General features: G+C 54.4%; 1 protein-coding gene across 1 annotated transcript in view; it reads left to right on the top strand.

Annotated features, from left to right (window-relative positions):
* Positions 1-19,544, top strand: part of LOC130022085 (cytochrome b-c1 complex subunit 10) — a 320,448-nt gene that overhangs the window by 199,157 nt on the left and 101,747 nt on the right. The window lies entirely within an intron of this gene.

The following is a 19,544-nucleotide window of genomic DNA, read 5'->3' as shown; positions in this document are numbered from 1 at the left end:
GCTGTGACCCGCAACTAGAGGGGACTGTGTGTCGTTCTTGATGGCTCAGGAGCGACAGAGCTAATCCCTGTTTGGTTGGCACATGCATGCAAGCTGCCCAGGGTCAGAGCGATTCTCTCTCGCCCCCATGAAAGCACCTAATGGGCCCCGTTAGGGAACTGTCCCGGGGAGACAGGTGGCCACACGTGCCTAACAGCACCGCCCAGTCTGGCCCTAAAACCCAAAATAAATGGAAAAAAAAAAAAGTTTAACCCTTTAGCAGGAATCTGCTTCTCCAAACTTTTTAATTTAATTTTATTTTTGCGTCACACCCGGCAATGCACAGGGGTTACTCCTGGCTCATGCACTCAGGAGTTAACTCCTGGTGGTGCTCGGGGGGGACCCTATGGGATGCTGGGAATCGAACCCAGTTGGCTGGCCACGTGCAAGGCAAACGCCCTACCTACCCCAGACCCTCTTCTTCTCCAAACTTACCTGCACTCCTAAGACTCGAGCTCTGGGGTAAATAGCCATCCCTGCTTCTTACCCTTCCTTCCTCCTTTCTTCAGTAATATGTGAATTATAATAACGAACTTTTATGCTATGTCTCTTTGATTTGGGGGGCCACACCCAGTACTCAGTGGTGACTCATGGCTCTGTGCTCAGGTATCCCCCCACCCCCCTTGCAGGCTTGGGGGAGCACATGGAGTATCAAGGATTAAACCCAAATCGGCCGCTTGCAAGGCAGACGCCCTCTCTGTTGTACTATCTCTCCAGCCCTGTATTTTTTTTTTATATACTGATTTTATGACATGTACTCTTTGAACTCACGACTTTGCTTATGTAGGTGAAACACTGTCAGTGTGTCACATCTTTGACTTTGCGATGAATTTCCCTGTCCTAGCTAAGAAATGCTGATTTGGGAAGATCGGAGAGCTAGTAGAGCAGGTGAAGTGCTTGTCTTCCCTGTGCCAACCCGGGGTTCAAACCCTGGCACACCACATGCCCCCCCTATCCCCGAGCCCACCAGAAGTGATCCCCCTGAGTACAGAGCCAGGAGTAAGCCCTGAGCACCACTGGATGTGACTCCAATACCAAAAGAAAAAGAAGAAGAAGAAAAGTAATGCTGGTTTTCGGAAACCCCCTGGACGCCCCATCAGTGCCGACAAGACACCCTGATGTAATTGCACCCCCACTTCACCAATGGTGACAGTGATCATGACTCAGAGTTGGTACTAACAGCCATAAAATGACTTGTGAGGCGCCAAAGAGATTGTACAGCAGTGGGAGAGGCATTTGCCTTGCACAGGGCCGACCTGGGTTTGATCCTCAGCATCCCTTATGACCCCCTGAGCACCACCAGGAGTGATCCCTGACTGCAGAGCCAGGAATAGGCCTGGGCACAGATGGGTGTGGTCAAAAAATAAAAAGTAGGGGCTGGAGTGATAGCACAGTGGGTAGGGCCTTTGCCTTGCATGTGGCCAACCTGGGTTCGATTCCCACCATCCTATATGGTCCCCCGAGCACCGCCAGGAGTAATTCCTGAGTGCAGAGCCAGGAGCAACCCCTGTGCATCGCCGGGTGTGACCCAAAAAGCAAAAAAAACAATAATAATAACAATAATAAGGTGGGGCCGGAGCAATAGCACAGAGAGGAGGGTGTTCGGGCGTTTGACTTGTGCCTAGCCGCGCTGGGTTCGATCCTCGGCATCCGATAGGGTACCCCAACAACCACCAGGAGTGATTCCTGAGCACAGAGTCAGGAGTGGCCCCTGACTGAGCATTGCCCAAAGACTAATAATAATAATAATTTTAAAACGATTATAATAAGGTTCCTGAGACCCTGATCTGGACTAAATACTTAAGACACCTTTTTGTCTGGTTTGACAGGGAAGAGCTTTTGCTTTGCAGTCTACCGGGGTTCAATCCCCGGCATCCCATATAGTCCCCTGAGCACTACCAGGGATGACTTCTGAACACAAAGCCAGGAGTAACCCCTGAGCATCACTGGGTTTTCCCCCAGACTAAAAAGAAAAAAGCAGACATTTTTTTGTCTGCTTTCAGCCTGCCATAAACTAAGACCTCCTCCTTCTCCCATGTGACTGTCTTGGAGAGAGAGGCAGGCTGGGCGGGGTGGCGGGAGGGAAAATGGGGACATTGGTGGTGGGAAATGGACACTGCTGAAGGGACAGATGTTGAAACATTGTATGACTGAAACCAAATCAGGAACAATTTTGTAACTGTGAAAAAAATAATAAAGATAACTGAACTTTACGGGACTGGAGAGATAGCACAGCCGGTAGGAATAACTCCTGAGTGCAAAGCCAGGAGTAACCCCTGATTGCCGGGTGTGACCCAAAAAGCAAAAAAAATTAAAAAAAAAATAACTGAAGCGATAGCACAGCAGGTAGGGTGTTTGCCTTGCACGTGGCCTACCTGGCCGGCCCGAGTTCGATTCCTCTGCCCCTCTCAGAGAGCCCAGCAAGCTACGGAGAGTATCTCACCCGCACGTCAAAGCCTGGCAAGCTCCCCGTGACGTATTCGATATGCCAACACAGTAACAACTGTCACAATGGAGACATTACTGGGCCTGCTCAAGCAAATCAATGAACAACAACCGGAGGACAGTGACTGTGACAATGACAATTGAACTTTAAAAGAAAGACTGTCTTGGGGCTGAAGCAATAGGACAGTGGGGAGGACACTTTCCTTACACACAACAGACCCGGGTTCAATTCCAGGCACCCCATAGGGTCCCCGAACCCAGGAGGAGTGATCACTGAGCACTGAGCCCAGGAGTCAGCCCTAAGCACTGCCAGGTAAGGCCCCCGGACCAAAAAAAATGTAAATAAATATTTCTGCCTTAGGGCTGGAGAGATGGTACAAGGCATTTAGACATCCTGGATCCCTGCCAGGAGGAAGCCATCAGCTCTGCTGGCTGAGGTCCAAATACCAAATAAATAAATATTAACAACAACAAAAGAATTTGTCTCCCTGGGCTTGATGAAGCCAACTTCAGGTTGATACTTCCCTCCTTCCTTCCTCTCCTCCCTCCTTCCAATGCAGTGATCATCTCACATGCAGGAGATATCTCCGGGTCAAACGCAGGGACAGGGATCCCCACCCCCTAGTCCCCCACCCCTGCTTCGCTGGCACAACTCATACCCACCCATCCACATGCTCACACAAGTGCACATCCTCACGTCCACACACATGCACTTCAGGGGCACCACTAAGACCCCCCCCCAACAGGAGGCACCCACACCCACACCCCTAAGCCTTTATCTTGCCCACACAGCAAAGCCTGGCAAGCTCCCCGTGACGTATTCGAATATTCGATATGCCAGACACAGTAACAAGTCTCACAATGGAGACATTATGGGCCCGCTCAAGCAAATACATGAACAACAGGAGGACAGTGCTACAGTGCCTTTTTTTTTTTTTTTTTTTTTTGCTTTTGGGTTACACCTGGTGATGCACAGGGGTTGCTCCTGGCTCTGCACTCAGGAATTACTCCTGGAGGTGCTCAGGGGACCATGTGGAATGCTGGGAATCGAACTTGGGTCGGCTGCATGCAAGGCAAACGCCCTACCCATATGGCTCCAGCCCCCAAACGCTTAAGTCTTGTAAGGAGTCCACCACAAATGGCTTCGAGTGAATATTAAGTGATTAGACATAGAATGTGCGGGTGCAGGGCTGTGCTGGGGGATCCACAACTCATGACCTTCAGGGACTACACACACAACAGGCAGCTAATGACCTTAAATGAGGGGGTATCAGGAGGAGAGGGGGACTCACCCGGCAGCCCACCTGCCTGATCCCAAGAGTACACCCCTCATGTGCCTTCAGAAGGAGAGCCCCAGGGGCTGGAGCAGTGGGTAGGATATTTGCTTTGCAAGCGGCCGACCCGGGTTCGATTCCCAGCATCCCATATGGTCCCCCAAGCACCGCCAGGAGTAATTCCTGAGTGCATGAGCCAGGAGTAACCCCTGTGCAACGCCAGGTGTGACACACACACAAAAAAGAACCCCAGGGGGACAGGGTCCCAGAGAGGAGCCAGCCTGCAGAAGCCCTGTCGCATCCCCCATCTCAGCCTCAAGTCCTACCCTTCATCTTTGGCAAATAGCAGGACTGTCCTATCCCCCAGACACTGTCCCCTGCTGACCCATGCCCCTCTCTCGGCGGGGCGGGGGGAGGGGCTAGTGTGAGAGTCCAGCTTTGCTGCTGCCTCAGAGCTCAGAGGACCCCCAGTTTCCCACACTGGTCAGCACGTAGAAACCCAGAAACAAAAATGTGTCCCTGGGGGCCAGAATGATGGATGACATGGCAGCATGGAAGGTGCCCGCCTCGGTGCTTGGCACCTCAAAGGGGTCCCTGAGCTCCGCCACGAGTGATCCCTGAGCCCTGATAGCTGTTGGACTTTCTGTTTGTTTGTTTGTTTGTTTGTGGGCGACGCACGATGATGTTCAGGGGTTACTTCTGGCTCTGTACTCAGGAATCACTCCTGGCAGTGCTCAGGGGACCCTATGGGGTGCCAGGGATCGAACCCAGGTCAGCCACGTGCAAGGCCGGCGCCTTGCCTGCTGTCCTGCCACTCCAGTCCCAGCATGACCAGGTGTGACCCCAAAACAAAAACAAAAAGAAACTGGTGCCCCCCAGGAACCCTGAGGAATTACCTCCCCCCTTGGGTACAGCCCAGAGTCCGTGTGGCACCTGATTCCAGAGTTCAGATTGTCTTTTGTCTGAAGTCACTTGAAAAATGAAACATGTGGGGCCAGGAAGGTGGCTTAGTGGGATAGCATGGGTCTCTCTCTCTGTCTTTTTTTTTTTAATAGGGGCCAACTGATAGTATAGCGGGTGGCATGCTTGCCTTGCATGAGTCAGACCAAGGTTTACTCTTCAGCATCCCCTAGGGTCTCCTGAGCCTGCCAGGAGTGATCCCTGAGTGCAGGAGAGCCAGGAGTGACCCCTGAGCATCGCCACCTGTTGGGCCCAAAACAAAACAAAGAAAAATCAAAACCTTTTTCGGGGGGGGGGGGGGGGTTGCCACACCCAGTGACGCTCAGGGGTTACTCCTGGCTCTGTGCTAAGGAACACTCCTGGCGATGCTCGGGGGACCAGATGGAATGCTGGGGATAGAGAACTATCAACTGGGGCTGGAGTGATAGCTCAGTGGATAGGGCGTTTGCCTTGTACATGGCCGACCCAGGTTCAATTCCCAGCATCCAGCATCCCATACGGTCCCCCGAGCACCGCCAGGAGTAATTCCTGAGTGCAGAGCCAGGAGTAACTCCTGTGCATCGCCGGGTGTGACCCAAAAAGAAAACAAAACAAAAAAACAATAAAACGCCGTCTCCCAGCTCAGTCCCAGCTGGACAGCAGTTAATCCACATGCCAGTGACCCGGGCCAGCCGAGCAGCCCAGCAGAGCTGGGTGGGTGCTGGCGTCCTGGGGCCCGCTGGCAGAGGGCAAGCCTAGCAGCTGCTCCAGAAAATAGCTCAGCAGGCCAGCCGGCGCCTCCGACAATTAAAAATAGACTTGCCAGGGGCTGGAGCAATAGTACAGTGGGAAGGGTGCCTGTCTTGCATGCAACCAACCTGGGTTGTGGGTTCGATCCCTGGCACCTCATAGGGTCCTCCAGGCCCACCAGGAGTGATCCCTGAGTGCAGAGTCAAGAGTCAACCCTGAGCACCATAGGGTTTGCCCTCCCCCACCAAAAAAAGACTTTCCAGCAAGTAGAAATGGTTAATCAGAGGTTTCTGGCATGGGGCTGGAGCATTAGCACAACGGGAAGGGCATTTTCCTTGCACACGGCCAACCCGGGTTCAATTCCCAGCATCCCATATAATCCCCTGAGCACCGCCAGGGGTAATTCCTGAGTGCAGGACCAGGAGTAACCCCTGTGCATCACCGGGTGTGACCAAAAAAAAAAAAAAAAGTTTTCTGGCGTGTGTGTGTGTGTGTGTGTGTGTGTGTTTGATGTATTACTTTATGCTTTTGTTTGTTTGGGGGGGGTCACACTCGATGATGCTCAGGGCTGATTCCTGGCTCTGCATTCCTGGCAGTGCTCAGGGTACCCTATGGGATGCCAGCCATCGAACCTAGGTCAGCCGCATGCAAGGCAGATGCCCCATCCACTGTATTATCACTCCAGCCCAATTGATGTATATTTTCAATTTTGGTCTTTGAGTCACAGCCAGTGGGGTTCAGATCCCCGTGAAATTATCAGGGAACCATGCGGTGCCCAGGGCCAAACTTGGGGCTCCCACGTGCCGGGCACACTCTCCAGCCCTCAATTGAAGCATCTCCCCAGGCCCTTTGTTCTGAATGTGACCATCAAACAGCTAGGACAGAGATATGACAGTGCCCAATGGGAAAGGCGCTGGCACAATGTCCTGTTCCCCAAAACCCCATAGGAGTGAACCTTGAGTGCCACGTATGTGGCCCCAAAATAACAAAAAATCTTGGGGACCCCCAGGTTCCATCCCATAGGGTCCCTAGAGCCCGGCCACGAATTAACCGTGCTTGCAGAGCCAGGAGTAATCCCTGAGCACTGCTGGGTGTGCCCCCCACCGAAACGAGAAAAATTCTAGAATGTCAAAGAACTATGGGGTGGGGGGGGGAATAAGGCATTTCCCTGTATGCAGCTAATTCCAGTTCCATCCATTAACACCGTTGAAAGTCCCCGGAGCAACAGCAGGGGTCACTCCTGAGCACAGAGCCAGGCGTAGCCCCTGAGCACTGCCAGATGAATCCCCAACATTGACCCCAGCCTCCAAAAAGGAAGCAAAAGACATCTGGGGTGCAAAGTGGGCTTGGAGAGTAGAATCCACACTTTGCAGGCAGGAACCCAGGTTCCATCCCCCAATCACATTCCCCAGGATAACCAACCAGGTTATAAAATTATAAAATCCAGCTCCCGGAACCACGCGGCCGCAAATGCGGACATCTTTTTATGGCATCTTATTATCTCATTCCTACTTTGGACAAACTGGCAGGCTACCGAATGTAGCCTGCCCACACGGCAGAGTCTGGCAAACTCCCCGTGGCGTCCCCAATATGCCAAATACCAGTAACAATGATGGGTCTCATTCTCCTAAAGACCCTTGAATATAATCTCAGGGCTAGGATGAAGGAGACGTTACTGGGGCCTGCTTGAGGCAATCGACGAATAACAGAATGATGAAATGAAAAAAATGAAAATGAAAACCAACCAGGAGGCCCCTCCACCCCCAAGTATGCCCCCCCATCAATAAATCAGCCTGGCACTCCATAGAGTCTCTAGAACCCCGCCAGGAGGGATGTCTGAGCACAGAGCCAGGGGTCAGCCCTGAGCACCGCCGGGTGTCACCCCCAAACCAAAAGAAATCAATCATCATTCTATTTCTTTTTTCTTTTTTTTTTCTTTTTTTTCTTTTTTGGGTCACACCCAGTGATGCACAGGGGTTCCTCCTGGTTCTGCACTCAGGAATTCCTCCTGGCAGTGCTCGGGGAACCATATGGGATGCTGGTAGTCGAACCCGGGTCAGCTGCGTGCAAGACAAACACCCTACCCGCTGTGCTATCACTCCAGCCCCGATCATCGTTCTCTTTTTCTCTTTCCTTCTTTCCTTCTTTCTTTCTTTCTTTCTTTCTTTCTTCCTTTCTTTTTTTTTTGGGTTTTTGGGTCACACCCAGCGATGCTCAGGGATTACTCCTAGCGGTTCTGGGGGGGGGGGGGACCATATGGGATGCTGAGGATCGAACCTGGGTCGGCCACGTGCAAGGTAAACGCATTACCACTCCGGCCCCATTCTATTCCTTTCAATACGGCAATTCCCCCAACTCGTGAGCACTCCGGGCCCTTGTGTGCTTTGTGCTTCTGTTTGCTGCCGTGTGATTCAGCCTCGGCTCCAGTGTCCTCAGAGCAATGAAGACATTTGTCGTATCTGTACCCCACTGGGAACATTGTCAGCCTTAGCAAGGACAGGCAGGAGCGAGAGCACAGGGTGAGGAAACTGACCTCGGCTGCATAGCCGACCAGGATTCCATCCCCAGCACCCCGCAGGGTCCCTCCAGCCCCGCCAGGAGTGCTCCCTGAGCACAGAGCCAGGAATCAGCCCTGAGCACACCACCAGGTATGCCCACCCCCCCTCAAAAAAAAAAAGCAGGAAGTTCAGGGACATGTTTTAAGAGTGCTGAAACCAGAGCGATAGCGCAGCGGGGAGGGCTCTTGACTTGCACGTGGCTGACCAGGGTTCGATCCCGGCATCCCATGGGGTCCCCCAGCACCACCAGGAGTGATTGATTCCCTAGTGCAGAGCCAAGAGCAACCCCTGAGCATCACAGGGGGGGTGTGGCTCAAAAACCAACACCTAAAAAAGGGAAAAAGACTGGAGGGCAGGGACTGGCGGGGGAGAGGGGAAGGTTCTAGAAATGAGGGTGGGGAGAGCCTCTGAACCGAGCCAAGTCCAGGGATGCGGTGAGGAGGGTGTATTTGGGGGGTGCCCTTCATTTGCATACCTAACCTTGCAAACCAAGTAATTGTTCAAACAACAGCAGGAACGGGGGGAGGAGGGGCTGTCTCGCTCCCGCTCTGAGCACTGTGGAATCAGTAGGGGACACAGATGCCCAGTTAGGGAAGGGGCGTCGCCGCCCCCCCCAAACCACCCCGTCCAGTCCCGAGGAGTCGTCTCCGCTGAGAGCCGCAGACCCCCCCACCCCCCACCCCGTCCGCCGTCTCTCTGCCGCAAAGAGCGAGGATTAGGCCCGCGGAGGCTGCGTCCTGTTTGCCTTTGATCCCCGGGAAAAGCCTTTCATTTGGACTATTAGTCCTGGTGGGGGCACCCGAGCAGCCCATCTGCATTTCAAAACAGCGCGGCTGGCACGATGCGGGTCCTGCTCCCCTCCCCGACGGGCGGGCGACGCTTCTCCGCCTTTTATTTGTTCTCTTCAAGGTCCCCTGTCTTCGGCGCGTTCCTACCTCGCCTCCTTTGTCTGGATTTCAGCCCTCTCCCGCGCCCACCGCGCCCGCCGCCCCCTCCCTGGCCGGGGACGCTGCCCTTTTGGGGGGGAGGGCAGTGGGGAGAGTTGGGGTCTCCACCCCAAAGTGCTCAGGGAGCTCCTCCTGACTCTGCACTTGGGGATCACTCCTGGTGGTGCTGGGGAGGAAATGGGGGTTCGGACACAGGCCAGGCGAGCATTTTAACCCCTCGACTAACTCTCGGTTCTTGGGGTTCTACCTCGAAGTCCCCAAATTTTCTCCCTATCACCCCCCGACCCCCGCCCACCAACCGCCAGGCAGCTTTCTGGGTATTCTCAGTCTCTGGCTTCCCCAGCTAGGAATGAACCCAGACTATGAGATGTCTCCTGGGTATGGGCATGGGGTCCCCCGGCAATGTCCCCTAGATATCCTCATTCTGCAATTGGGAGGGTTTCAAGAAATAGAAGTGTTGGGGCTGGAGCGATAGCACAGAGGGTAGGGCGTTTGCCTTGCGCGCGGCCGACCTGGGGGTTCGATTCCCAGCATCCCACATGGTCCCCTGAGCACCGCCAGGAGTAACTCCTGAGTGCAGAGCCAGGAGTAACCCCTGCGCATTGGCACAGGGTGTGACCCAAAAACAAAACAAAAAAAAAAAATAGAAGTGTTCCCAGTGGAATGGGGGCGGAAAGAGATAGCACAGCAGGGAGGGGCTTGCCTTGCAGACAGCTGACAATCCTGGCACCCATAATACCCCCTGGGCATCTCCAGGAGTGATTCCCGAGTGCAGAGCCAGGAGTCAGCCTTGAGCACCGCCAGGTGTGGCCCCCCCCCCCCCAAACAGATCAAAACACATTCATCATCATCATTATCAAATGAAAATAGGGAGATGGGGCCCAGGAGAGAGAGTGCAGCTGACTGGGCGCTGACCTTGCAGGCAGCTGACCTGGGTTCGATCCCCAGCATCCCACTGGGTTCTCCAAGCCTTGGGAGGAATGATCCCTGAGCCCAGGGTAAGACCTGAGCTTCGCCGGGTGTGACCCCAAAACCAAAACCTAAAACAAAAATTTAAAAATAAACTAGGGGGCTGGAGCAATAGCACAGCAGGTAGGGCGTTTGCCTTGCACGCGGCCGACCCAGGTTCGATTCCCAGCATCCCATATGGTCCCCTGAGCACCGCCAGGAGTGATTCCTGAGTGCAAAGCTAGGAGTAACCCCTGTGTAGCACAGCAGGTAGGGCGTTTGCCTTGCACGCGGCCGACCCAGGTTCGATTCCCAGCATCCCATATGGTCCCCTGAGCACCGCCAGGAGTGATTCCTGAGTGCAAAGCTAGGAGTAACCCCTGTGTAGCACAGCAGGTAGGGCGTTTGCCTTGCACGCGGCCGACCCAGGTTCGATTCCCAGCATCCCATATGGTCCCCTGAGCACCGCCAGGAGTGATTCCTGAGTGCAAAGCTAGGAGTAACCCCTGTGCATCGCTGAGTGTGACCCAAAAAGCCAAAAAAAAAAAGTATAGTCTTTGGGGGGTCCCAGTAGCTCCTGGTCTGCCCAGCTGCAGCTGCGTTGAGTATCTCTGGGACTAGAGAGGTCTCGAAGCCCCCCCTCCCCATAATAGTACGGAGGAGGACCAGAGAGAAAGCAGGGGGCAGAGGGGTGGAGAAGGTGCTTGTCTTGCACGCAGCTGACCCAGGTTTGATCCTCAGCACCCCAAAGGGTCCCCTGAATTCCACCAGGAACTATTCCTGAGAGCGGAGCCAGGAGTCAGTCCTGGGCATCGCCAGGTGTGATTCAAAACCAAACAAAAAACAATCTTGTGGATTCAGTCCGTCATTGTTCCTGGAGGCAGAACCCCCCCCTTCCCCGGGTGCCCCCAAACAGCGATGGGGAATCTCAGAGATACAGAAGGCATCTCTGGGCACCCCCTGACACTTCCGCTGCCAAGATAAAGGTTGACATTCAGCTGTAAGTGGTGAGCTAGACCAACCAACCTGGGGATTCCCCGCAAGCTTGGGGCTCACCTCCATGCACCCCTGAACATAAAGTGTTCCCAGGAATCCCAATTGTGGCCTGTTTATTTGGGGGGGTTTGGCACACCTAGCAGTGCTCAGGGCTGACTCCTGGTTCTGTGCTCAGGGATCACTGTGGGTAGTGCCCAGGAGACTTTATGGGTTGTTGGGGATTGAACCCAGGTCTGCCACGTGCAAGGCAAGTGCCCTGCCCTCTGGATTATTTCTCCAGCCCAAATGTGGCCTTTTAGGGTAGGGGTGACTATTTGAATTTATGGGAGCCCACCCTCTGCCCCCCACTTGCTGCCCAGTATCTGAGGCCAAAATAAAGAAAGGTGAGGCTGGAGAGATAGCACAGCGGGTAGGGCATCTGCCTTGCACACAGCTGAGCCAGGTTCGATTCCCAGCATCCCATAGGGTCCCCTGAGCACCACCAGGAGTAACTCCTGAGTGCAGAGCCAGGAGGAACCCCTGTGCATCGCCAGGTGTGACCCCAAAAGCAAAAATAAATAAATAAATAAATAAATAAATAAATAAATAAATGAAAGTGACCCCGGAAGGACTTAGGACTCTCCCAGAAGGATCAGTGGGTTAGCAGGCTGGGCCTCCATCCAGCCTCCCTGCTTCCCCTGCCTCCCTGGAGGGCCTCCAGGCAGACACCCCCCCCCAGAGGAGGAAACAGCCTCCCCTGGCTCCCAGGGGGCTCTGGGCGGGGGATCTAATGCACATCTTGGGTCAGACGCAACTCAGAGGAAGCAGCTGAGAGGCCATTAGTGGGCAGGAATGAATCATTGATTGGGGTTGGGTTAGGGGGCCGCCCTGGGCACTGCGGTTCTGAATTTCTGCACCCCCGTTCACAGGTGCGGTGGGGAGGGCAGTGCAGCTCCTGTTTTATTCATAATTCTGAGCTCTGCAACCATTTCAGACCTGGGTGAGCCAACTTCCGCCAGGCGCCTTCCAGGGCGCCCACACCCCGGCTTCCGACCCCAGCTCAAGCCCTGGGTGGATCAGATCAGGCAGACAGGATGGGGTGAGGGTCAAGCCTTGCGGGCTCTGGGTTCCTGGCTAATGACACCCCCAAACATCAAGTTTTGGAGGCCCCGTGAGTATTGCTGGGTGCAACCGTGGAGATCCCCGGGCATGGCTGGGGTGGCCCTGGCGTGACAGGATTTAAGCAGTAGCACAGGGTTGGAGTGATAGCACAGCGGGTAGGGCGTTTGCCTTGCATGCGGCTGACCCGGGTTCAATTCCCAGCATCCCATATGGTCCCCCCGAACACTGCCAGGAGTAATTTCTGAGTGCAGAGACAGGAGTAACCCCTGAGCATTGCCGTGTGTGACCCAAAAAGCAAAATACATAAAGAAACAAAGAAAGAAAGAAAGAAAGAAAGAAAGAAAGCAGTAGCACGTTGTCAGGCTCAGCTGGCCGAGAATCACTGGGAATGACCCTCCTAGAAAAAGAAAAGAAAGGGAGCTGGAGTGATAGCACAGCGGGTAGGGCGTTTGCCTTGCACGCGGCCGACCCGGGTTCGATTCCCAGCATCCCATATGGTCCCTTGAGCACTGCCAGGAGTGATTTCTGAGTGCAGAGCCAGGAGGAACCCCTGAGCATTGCTGGGTGTGACCCAAAAAGAGAAAAAGAAAAAGAAACGAAGGGACCAGAGAAGTAACACAAAGGTTAAAGTGCTGATTTTGCCCACCACCAATGAGGGTTCAATCTCCAGCATCCCACCGGGTCCCACGAGCATCCATCGCCAGGAGTAATTCCTGAGTACGGAGCCAGGAATGAGCCCTGAGCATCACTGGGTGTGGCCCTAAAACAAAACAAAACAAAACAACAAGCCTGGTGCTTGCCTGGCATGCAATCAACTCGGGTTCCATCCCGGGCACTGAGCCCCACGGCGGGGGGGGGGATCCCTGAGCACAGAGCCAGGAGTCAGCCCTGAGCACCTCTGGGTGTCGCCCCCCCCCCAAAACCACAAACCACAAAGCAAAACAGGGCCTGGGGGCTGGAGCAATAGCACAGCGGGTAGGGTAGGGCGTTTGCCTTGCACGTGGCTGACCTGGGTTCGATTCCCAGCATCCCATAGGGTCCCCCGAACACTGCCAGGAGTAATTCCTAAGTGCATGAGCCAGGACTAACCCTGGGCATCGCCAAGTGTGACCCAAAAACGCAAAAAAAAATAAAAAAAAAAAACAGGAGCTGTGTTAAGGATTCTTCTGGCCCGCACAGTGGTGACAGGGCCCCTCTGTCCCCACCCCCCCACCCCCACCCCCAACCCCCAGCCCTCAAATGCCCCGGACAGGACCAGAGCGTGACCACCACTGGCTGAGAAATGTCAAGCGGCCTTGTCCAGCGGGTGGGAAGGACCAGACTGCCCATTGTACGCACAAAGGGCCACATGAAGCCCGGACAAAGGGAGCTGGCCCCGAGGCGCTGCCGGCCTGCATCCCACAGGGGCCCGAAGACCGCAGAAAACAAGGGGTGACAGCGGGCTTTGTGCCCCCAAAGCCGGGCCGCATCAGGTCCCTCAGCTCTTTGCCGTCCTGTCTACCCCAATTTGGGGAGAACCGGAACCAAGGGAGAGAGGGGGAGATTCAAGGCTCCCCGCCTTGGCCCTTCCAACCCGCGTGATTCCTGGAGTCCAGTACCCCCACCTCCTCTGGGCGTTGTGTGGTCAGAGAATCCTGTTGCTTCCTGGGCTCTCTGGCAAGACTTGAGGGGCTTTTTTTGTTTTGTTTTGTTTGTTTGTTTTTTGGGTCACACCCAGGGATGCACAGGGGTTCCTCCTGGCTTTGCACTCAGGAATTATTCCTGGCGGTGCTCAGGGGACCATATGGGATGCTGGGAATCGAACCCGGGTCGGCCGCGTGCAAGGCAAACGCCCTACCCGCTCTGCTATCGCTACAGCCCCGGCTTGAGGGGCTTTAAGAGAGTTTTCCCAGGCTCAAGGGAAGAGAATGTGAGGGGAGCCAGGGAGAGGAGGGAGGACAGGCAGAACTGCACTTCTTAGAACCTTTCGCTGGTGTGTTTGTTGGGGGAGGGGGGGCGGCCACATCCTGAGATGTCAGGGCTGACTCCTGACTCTGCACTCAGGGATCACTCCTGGCAGGGCTGAGGGGACCCTATGGGGTACCGGGGATCTAACCAGGGTCAGCCAGGAGCAGAGTAAGCACCCTCCCCGCTGTTTTATTGTTCTGACTCCTTATATGTGTATATTGAACATGCATGCTCTTGTGCATGTAACACATGTGCTATTTTGCACACACAGGAGGGAATACATGTGTGGCACGGAACACACATCTGCTAAAACACAGTTCCAGGGCCAGAGTTATAGGACAGTGGGGAGGACACCCTGAGCACTGTGGGGAGGGCTCAAAACACTAACAGGGACTGGAGCCATAGTACAGCGGGGAGGGCATTTGCCTTGCATGCGGCCAACACGGGTTCAATCCCCGGCATCCCATATGGTCCCCTGAGTCCTACCAGGAGTAATTTCTAAGTTCAGACCTAGGAGTAACCCCTGAGCATCGCCAGGTGTGGTCCAAACAAACAAAACACACACACACACACACACACACACACACACACACACACCCCAACACATTAAAAAAAAAAGGGTAGCATGCTTGTCTTGTACACAGCTCACCCCAGTTTGACCCCCAGCATCAACAGAGGATCCCCAGAGCCCTGCTAGGAATGATCCCTGAGATCAGTCAGGCGTCAGCCTTGAGCACCGTTGGGTTTAGCCCCAAAACAAAACAAAACAAAACAAAAACAGGAGCTGGAGAAATAGACATGCGTTTGCATGAGTTTGAACAGGGTGCGATCCCTGGCAGCCCATAAGGTTGCCTGAGTCCCTCCAGGAGAGATCCTTGAGCACTGAGGCAGAAGGAAAGCCCTGAGCATCACCCTTTGTGCCCTCAACAAAACAAAAACCAAGAAAACAAAACAAAACAAAAAAAAACTGTAAGATCGGGGAGAAACGCCCCCTGGTCCTGCATCTGCGCTTCACTGAAACTTTAAGCTTGGGTTTGGGGGCCTGTCTGTGTTTCTCAAGATTTCAGCCAGGCCTGAGCAGACCCAGCGGCCCAGGGCATGGGGTGTGACGGGCTGACCCTGTGCCCCCACACCCTCGCCTCTGACACTAATTCCCTGTCGAGCAGGACTCAGCACTGCCCCTGTGTGACCTTTTCTGGGCGACAACTGGAATCAACAGTCTTGGACCTGCAGGGGACCCTGGAGGTCACCCACTAACCCCTTAACCCCTCCTACCCCATTTAAGAGCCCCGAACACGGGCTGGGCTGGAGTGATAGCACAGTGGTAGGGCGTTTGCCTTGCACGCTGGCCGACCGGGCCGATCCGAGTTCGATTCCTCCGCCTTCAATTCCTCCGCCCCTCTCGGGGAGCCCAGCGAGCTGCCAGAAGTATCTCGCCCGCAAAACCTGGCAAGCTACCCATGACGTATTCGATATGCCGAACACAGTAACAAGTCTCACAATGTTACTGGGCCCGCTCAAGCAAATCGATGAACAACGGGAGGACAGTGACATTGACAGTGAACATAGGCTAGCCAGCATTGCCCAACAATGACAGATCTTATTATTAATTGATTTATTTTGGGTTGAGGGCCACATCCAGCAATGCTCAGGGCTGATTCCTGGCTCTACACTCTTGGATCACTCCTGGAGGGGCTGGGGGGACCCTATGGGGTACTGGAGAGCAAACCCAGCTTGGCCCAATGCACGGTCTTGCCTTCCCTGAAACCCAAATATTTTCATTCAGAAATGTACAAGAAGGCCGGAGTGATAGTCCAGTGGGGAGGACGGTGGCCTTGCACGCAGCTAACCCAGGTTCGATCCCCGACACCTTATAAGGTTCCCTGCCAGGAGTCAGCCTGAGCATCACCAAGTGTGGCCCCCAACTCCCCACAAAAAGGAATTTACAAAAAGACAAGAAGAGGTTCCAAGGACTGCCCATCCCAGGTCCCCAGAGGTCGGCTTCCTGTGAACAACTGTCTGGGGGACCCCGTGTCTTCGCACAAATGAGGCTCGGCTGGGGACATTTCAGGGTTCCTCATTTTAGTTTTTTACGTTTTGGGTCACACCCAGCAATACTCAGGGTTCCTCCTCGCTCAGTACTCAGGAATTACTCCTGGCAGCGCTCGGGAGACCATATGGGATACTGAGGATTGAACCTGGGTGCGAGGCAAACGTCCTACCCACTGTGCTATCACTCCAACCTCCGAAGGGGTCCTCATTTTAATTTGGGGCCAATGACTGAGGGCTGGAGCGATAGCACAGCGGGTAGGGCGTTTGCCTTGCATGCAGCCAACATGGCCAACCCGAGTTCGATTCCTCTGGCCCTCTCAGAGAACCCAGCAAGCTACAGAGAGTATCTCGCCCGCACAGCAAAGCCTGGCAAGCTCCCCGTGACGTATTCCATATGCCAAACACAGTAACAATAAACTCTCACGATGGAGACGTTACTGGGCCCACTTGAGAAAATCGATGCACAACGGGAGGACAGTGACAGTGACAGTGTCAGTCACTGAGCCACAGGACGTTGCAAAGATGGTACAACAGGAGTTCCCCAGTTTCCCACTGAGCTGGGGGTCCCATGCATACGTTTGTGTCTGTGACAGGATGCGCTGGGTAGCCTCCACTCCCAACCTCTCAGGTTCCCCGACAGTTCCCATCTGGGGTGATGCTGCCTACAGGATGAGGAGGGGGACACTGGCAGCCTGTTCTCCCTAAAACCAGCTTCTCCCGGGCTCCGTACAACTTCAAAGGCAGGGGCTGAAGCGACGGTACAAGCAGGGAGGGCGTTTGCCTTACCTGCAGCCAAGCCCGGTTTGATCCCCGGAGCCCCATAGGGCTCCCTTGTCCCGGAGCCCACCAAGAATAGTTCCTGAGTGCAGAGGCAGGTGTCAGCCCCCAAAGTGAAACTAACTAAATAAAATGAGGAAGCCCGCGATGTCCTCAGGCAAACCCCATTTGGTTCCTCTAGGAAAGACTAGCTTAAATGCTAGGGCAGTACTGTGTGCGATAAGGCGTTTGCTTTGCACGCAGTCAACCCGGGTTCGATCCCTGGCATCCTATAGGACCCCCCAGAGCATGGCCAGGAGTAACCCTTGAGAACGATGGGGCGTGGCCCCCAAATAAATAAGGGCTTTTTGTGTGTGTGTGTGTGTGTGTGTGTGTGTGTGTGTGTGTGTGTGTGCTTTTTGGGTCACACCGGGCAATGCTCAGGGGTTACTCCCAGCTCTGCACTCAGGAACTACTCCTGGTGGTGCTTGGGGGCCCATATGCTATGCCAGGAATCGAACCCGGGTTGCCCTACCCGCTGTACGATGGTGCCAGCCTTTTTTTGTTTTTGTTTTTGTTTTTGAAGTTTTTAAAAACAAATGCTAGAGAATGAAGGTGAAATAAATCGGTGTATGACGGCTACATTGTATCCAGTTTGAAAGCTTGTAGAAGAATGTATGGATATATTATATCCTGTTTAAATCTCTGGAGAAAGACATGTGTGTACAGTGAAAGTATCCTGTTTAAATCTCCACGAGGGCTGAAGGGAAGGCACAGCAGGGAGGGCCGTTGCCTTGCAGAGGCGGCCCAGGGTTAGATCTCCGATCCCCGACATCCCATCGGGTCCTCTAAGCTCTGCCAGGAGTGATCCCTGAGCATTGCTGGGTGTGACTAAAAAAAAAACCCCTGAAAACAAAAACCAAAAAGAAAAAAAAAAACCCTAAAATAAAAACAATGGTGAATTTCACATCCTGTGAATTTCCTCTGGAGGAAGGTGGGACCTTCCTGATTTGGTTCCCAGAATGCGAAAGAGAAGCGGAGTCCCCGCTGCCCAGTGAGGGGGTGTCCAAGGGGCTGGGGACCTTGTACCGGCAGACCATGCCCACACCAGCCCAGACAGGGGTCCCCCGTCCCTGTCGCAAACTGCAGGCCACCCGAGGCCAAGGTGATCTCTGCAGGGTCCCCGGACCCGAGGGGACAGGGCTGAGACCTTTCACCCCTCTTTTCCCTCTCTGAGACCCCACTCGGCACCTCGCTCTGCCCAGTACCCACCGTTGCGCCCCCCCCTTACTGCATTTGGGGCCCTGCTGGGGGACATCTCGGGATAGACATCCTGTCCTGGTCTCCATCAGCCTCCGTGGTTGTCACCGCTAAGCTGGTGGTTGCCTTGGCAACTGTCCGCGCTGACCTTTGTGCGGAAAACAAGGGTGACCTTCCCGAGCGTCCCCTCCCCGCCGCCCCCCCTGGGCTCCACTGAGTGGTTTAAAGGCATCTGTCTAAACAATGCATTATGGATTTCATTGCATGCGCCCCAGAATTTCAATCCCCTCTGCGCCACTGGTAAGAAACTTGGGAAGGAAGGGGGGGGTCTTCCTTGAGAGGCGCTTCCAGGGGAGAGTCTCGGGAATCAGCGGGACTCACGCTCAGCCTGTTTCCCACCTGGATAGCAAGGACACCCCCCAGGCAGAGCATCAGGATTATAGTGCAGTCAGGTGGTTGTCCCCCCTCCATGCCAGGATGTGGGGGTCAGTGCCCCCCACCGACCAGGGATGGAGACAAAGGATCTCTGGAGATGTGCCAAAGCCCTAAGCTGGAGCCCCAGAAAATGCAGAGTGTCTCAACCACCCCTGAGCTTCACTGCAGGGTGGCACTGTAGTACTGTCCTCCCGTTGTTCATCCATTTGCTCGAGCGGGCCCAGAAACGTCTCCATTGTGAGACTTGTTGTTACTGTGTTTGGCATCTCGACTACGTCAAGGGGAGCTTGCCGGGCTTTGGCTCTCCGAGAGGGGTGGAGGAATCGAACCCAGCTTGGCCGGGACAGCAACTTGCAAGGCAAATGCCCTACTGCTGTGCTATCGCTCCAGCCCCACTGCAGGGTGTGACCCTAAAAGAAAAGAAAGAGACCAGGGGCTGGAGCGGTAGCACAGCGGGTAGGGCATTTGTCGTACACGCGGCCGACCCGGGTTCAATTCCCAGCATCCCATATGGTCCCCCAAGCACCACCAGGAGTAATACCTGCGTGCAGGAACCAGGAGTAACCCCTGTGCATCGCTGGGTGTGACTCAAAAAGCACAAAAAAAAGAAAGAAAGAAAGAAAGAAAGAAAGAGAGAGAGACCAGGGGGCTGTAGCAAAGAAGGGGTCTGACCCGGGTTCGATCCCCAGTGCCTTTGTGGTCCTCTGAGCCCCTCCAGGAATGATCCCTGAGCACAGAGTCAAGAGTCAGCCCTGAGCACTGTAGAGTGTGGACCCACAACAGAGGAAACCAGAAGAAAATATCCTGAAGCTTCGCCCAGCAGGGATTTTTTAATTATTATATTTTATTGTTTTTTTTTGTCACACCCGGCTATGCTCAGGGGTTATTCCTGGCTCTGCACTCAGGAATTACTCCTGGCGGTGCTCGGATCAAACCCGGGTTGGCCACGTGCAAAGCAAATGCTCTACCTGCTATGCTATCGCTCCCCCCTGCCTCAGCAGTTTTTCTGTCCTGAGTTTCTTCCCCTCCTCCAGGCAGCCCACCATGCATGGCCCGCCTGCTGGGTAGCCCTGGGTCAGAGCCTGCTCCAAACCCAG

Source organism: Sorex fumeus, unplaced genomic scaffold (assembly GCF_029834395.1).
Source record: "Sorex fumeus unplaced genomic scaffold, SorFum_2.1 ptg000019l, whole genome shotgun sequence".
NCBI classification, from domain to species: Eukaryota; Metazoa; Chordata; class Mammalia; order Eulipotyphla; family Soricidae; genus Sorex; species Sorex fumeus.
This window is presented reverse-complemented; position numbering and strand designations above follow the sequence as displayed.